Source organism: Triticum dicoccoides, chromosome 6A (genome assembly GCF_002162155.2).
Source record: "Triticum dicoccoides isolate Atlit2015 ecotype Zavitan chromosome 6A, WEW_v2.0, whole genome shotgun sequence".
Classification (NCBI taxonomy): domain Eukaryota; kingdom Viridiplantae; phylum Streptophyta; class Magnoliopsida; order Poales; family Poaceae; genus Triticum; species Triticum dicoccoides.
Window position 1 is genome coordinate 19121211 of NC_041390.1, and position 4710 is coordinate 19125920.

Below are 4710 nucleotides of genomic sequence, written 5' to 3' on the forward strand. Positions count from 1 at the left end.
GTATTCAGCTTGGCACTTGGGGGCTAATGGCTATTTGATCATATATATTCTGATGTGGCAGTTTCGATTACTTAAAGTACCGGTTTAACTACGCTAAGTTGAACCGGCCCTTGGGGGCTACATCAGCGAATTTCAAAGCATCAAGATTTATATTATTAAGTCCTGGTTTGAAAGAATATTCCAAACCGGCCCTTGGGGGCTAGGAGAGTCAGCAAGAATGGAAGCATACAAGCAGGAAGAAGCATATAGAAGTTACCTCATATTTATCTTTCATCATATTAACCAGACCGGCTTCATAGTCACGACTGGTATACAGCCGGTTCAGATAGCCGGAATGGATATCTTGGGCGTTCAGAGCAACGTAAGTCGTCAGATCAGCGTTCCACTTGCCTTTGCCAAAGGCAGCAAATTCTTCCTTGGCAGAATGTTTGGATAAAGCGACAGGATTGTTTGGCTCAGTATGGCCAGTGCCAGTAACGACAACCTCATCATCCTTGGTACCGCCGGTTTGCACTGGAGTTGTTGGCTTGTCAGTAGGTTTTGCTGGACCGGTGGAGCTTTCAATCCGGATGGAACATGTGGGCTGATGGATAGGACCTGAGGTATCAGTAGGTCTCTCTTCAGCAATAAGATCATCATCTTGCTGCGGTGGATCATTGGGAATATCCTCAGGAATAGCCGCTTCAGCATTGGGTGTCTTGCCTGCTTCAAGAACGACATCTTCTTCGGCCGTTTTGTCCAGGCGGGCCTTCTTGCTTGGCCTAGGTTTGGCCCTGAGAAGAATAATAAATCAAATACAGCATATGTTCTAAAGCGATGTACTGCAAACATCACAATAAGTATAGCTTACCCAAGCACCGTTTTAAGCGGTGGGAGCTGAGTAGCCGATGACTCGCCAGAAGATGAGTGGGAAGTAACCTGGTAATCGGAGTCAGATGGATTAAGAGGTTGACGAAAGCAGCCCGCTTTAGGACAAGAACTGACAAGCAAATTAGAGACCTCTGAATGGCGTTTCCGAACCGGACTATTCGGTAAACCGGCGGAGGTAACTACCTGGCCGCTGTGCCGGGTTGTGCGACGAGCTTCGTGTTGTTGGGTCTTCATAAGAAATTTAGGATCCAAATAAGCAAGAGGATGAGAAAATTTAACTTTTTGGTTTGCCTGGCGGATTTTTTGTGAAGGCAAAGTTTCTGAATCGGAAGAGAGAATAATTACCTCTGCAACATCCGCGTGGCTGGCTTCGGCATCATCCTGACAAATATCATCATCAATAAGACGCATGAAAAATAAACCAAGTGAGTCAAGCTCTACCTCAAAGTCCGGATTATGCACATCATCATCAGGGGCTGGATTAGAAGATGCAGTGGTTCTTTTCCTGTGGGCAGTCTTCTTCACAGCTTTAGTCTTTTGCCGGGTTGCTCTTTCTGGTTTGTCTGGTTTTTCTGGTTTCTCCTGCGGCAGTTTTTTGCTCCAAAACGGATCATTGCCCTGATTATGCAGACACTGATATTAAACAATGACCAGACATATCAATAACAGATTCAGCAAAGAGAAAAATCAAAGTCTTGCAGCTGGCGGTTTGTTGGTGGCACAGAAGGGAAGCAGGGCGGTTCTAGCGCAGACGTGTTCCGGTTCATTCAGCATCTTATTCACAGCCTCTGTGATTTCTTCATCGGAGAGCTGGATTTTTGAATGTCGCAGTGGGTCATCAACACTATCAGTATACTCGCACATCAAACCGGAGCGCTGACTAAGGGGCAGTATGCTCCATGATATCCAACATCGAGCGAGATCAACCCCTGTTAAACTGTTGGCCATAAAGGCTCTGAGCTTTGACAGTTGGGGAGCATATTTGCTTCTCTCCTGGGCAGTCAATCTTTGAGGAAAAGGGTGTGTATTGCTGAGCCGCTCCGGACGAAAGCCAGGAAAGGGATTCTCACCAGCAGGGGAGGTGTCTTTGCAGTAGAACCATGTCTGATTCCACTCCTTGGGGTGACTGTGCAGCTTGGCGTGAGGGTATGTGACCTCTTTCCTTTTCTGAATCGCCACGCCACCCAACTCTGTATTAGAGCCATCAGTAAACTCAGTACGGAGGTTTAGATGGAAAAGGTCTCTGAAGAATTCCACTGTGGGCTCCTCTTGAAAGAACACCTCACAGAGCACTTGGAAGTGGCACATATTTGTAAGAGTTGGGTCCAGTGTCTTGCGGATGGAGTTGGAAATCAGCTAAAACATCCCGGTAAAATTTAGAACCGGGCGGCTTAAAGCCCCGGGCTAAGTGATCTACGAAAACAACAACCTCTCCTTCTCGAGGTGTGGGAGGGCATTCTTTGCCAGGAGCCCTCCAATGGATGGTATCTTTGCTGCCTAAAGCGCCAATCAGGACTAAATCGTCCAGTTGATCCTCTGTGACACGAGAAGGAACCCAATTGCACTCATATACTTGCTTGGCCATGATGGAATCTGCAAGGTAGAAGATCCCGGTTCAAAAATGCATTTGATCAAGGTACGTTGGTATGTGCACTGTTAAACCGGAGACAGAACTATCTGAACCGGAGTTTCATGAAGCAACCAACATCTGGCGGTTCAACAAGGGGACTAATGGCATATACCGGTTTGGAAAATTTTCTATAAGGTTAAACCGCCTGATCTAAAGCATTGCAAAGCTGAGATTGCGGATGGACAAGTACGCAGAAACAGGTTTCACAAGATTTCTTTACAGCATTGGATCTGAAGCAAGTTCAGAAAAGAGATAAATGCTTAGAGGTTCAAAGGAGCAGTACTGAACCAATGAGCAAAACCTTCATATAGATCTATGGTTTGAGATGCATAAGTGAAGGCGAAGGTCAAACAACTATCGTTGCACAGAGTAAAGATTGGCGGATTCATCTAAAGATCTATTGTATGAGCAAGATGCAGACGATGAACACTGAAGAACTGCGAAACCCTAGGCCAGATCTGCGGGGGAAAGGATAGAAGATTTACCGGAGCTGAGGAAGATGCGGAAGGTTGCCACGATGTTCTGGTGCGCTCAGGTTGATGCAGCGGCCAAGGATGAGGCAGAGGTCGACGGCGGCGGCGGAGCTCCGAGGCTGGCGACGCGAGGAAGATGAAGAAGGCACGGAAGGAGAAAAGAAATGACCCTTCGGTCCTATTTATAAGGCGAAAGAACATGAGTCAGGCGCGACAATCAAGGGGCCACAAAACGGAGCCGTCGCCTCGATTTCCGCCGATCTATTAAACAAAGAAGCATAATGGATAGCTTCTTTATGACAGGTGACGTCACTCCGGTTTACAGCAATCAGAGAAGATGACATCATGGCGGTTTACCAATTTATAAAAAGATGTTGAAGATGAAGCTTTTATTAAAGGATTGATATGAACCCGTTCAAATCAATCTGGGGCCTAATGTTGGGGATATTACTACTGGGCGTAAACCGGCCTATCTGGGCCAGGTTAACTTCGTCAGTAGTTAAGTATGTTAAAGCCCAAGAAGACAAAGGAGGGCTCAAGGCCCATGGTCGGTTCAAGACCTGTAGCCGTAAACCGGTGTTAGTAGTTAACCTGTATTGCAAGTTAGGAATAAGTAGAGACCAAACCGGACACATCTATGAGCCGGTATTGGGACTCCGTAAGCCGACGGGAGTCACCCGTGTATATAAGGGGACGACCCGGCGGCGGTCCAAGGACAACAGACAACAACTCGAGACATAGGCGAGGCTTGTTTGCTCCCTAGTCATCAAAACCCCATCAATTCCATAACAACTAGACGTAGGCTTTTACCTTCATCGAAGGGGCCGAACTAGTATAAACTCTCTTGCGTCCTTGTGTCCGCTTTAACCCCTTCAAGCTAACCCGTCGCGATGGCTCCACGACTAAGTCCTTTCTCTAGGACATCTGCCATGACAAAACCACGACATCATGCGAGAGAAAGTCGGAGGAGCGTTGACGAGGCCAAAAGACATGCCAGTGTATTCATATGAACCATAGCTTGTTCTGAAAGCCGTCTTGGGAATATCTTGCTCACGGATTCGAATCTGGTGATAGCCCATACGGAGATCAAGCTTGGAGAATACTTGGGCACCTTTGAGTTGTTGGAACAGCTCATTGATGTTGGGAAGTGGGTACTTGTTCTTGATAGTCTTCTTGTTCAATGGACGGTAGTCAACACAAAGTCGGTCCGTTCCATCCTTCTTCTTCACAAAAAGTACTCCACAACCCCACAGAGAAGAACTAGGTCAGATGAGACCCATTCTCTCTTGAATATCAAGTTGCTTCTTCAGCTCCTTCAACTCTTCAAGTCTGAGCTTGTAAGGACGTTTGCACACCGGTTCCGTGCCAGGCTCAAGATCGATGACGAATTCAACTGGCCGGTGCGGAGGCATTCCTGGAAGCTCTTCTGGAAAGACGTCTTGATATTCGCAAACGACTGGAATTTGAGAGATGGCATCGAGTTCACCCTTCTCATTGAGAGAGAACAGACGGATGGTATCATCACGAGCGGCAAATACAATTACATCCTCAGACGAATGAGTCAATTGAATCTGCCTGGCAGCACAATCAAGATGCGCCTTGTGCTTAGAAAGCCAATCCATTCCGAGAATAAGATCAATATCTGAGTCGCCCAGAACAATAGGAGAAGCTAGAAATTTGTAGTCGCCCAACGTGATAGAAATATCCGGGACGCAGAAATTAGCTGTCATTTGCTTG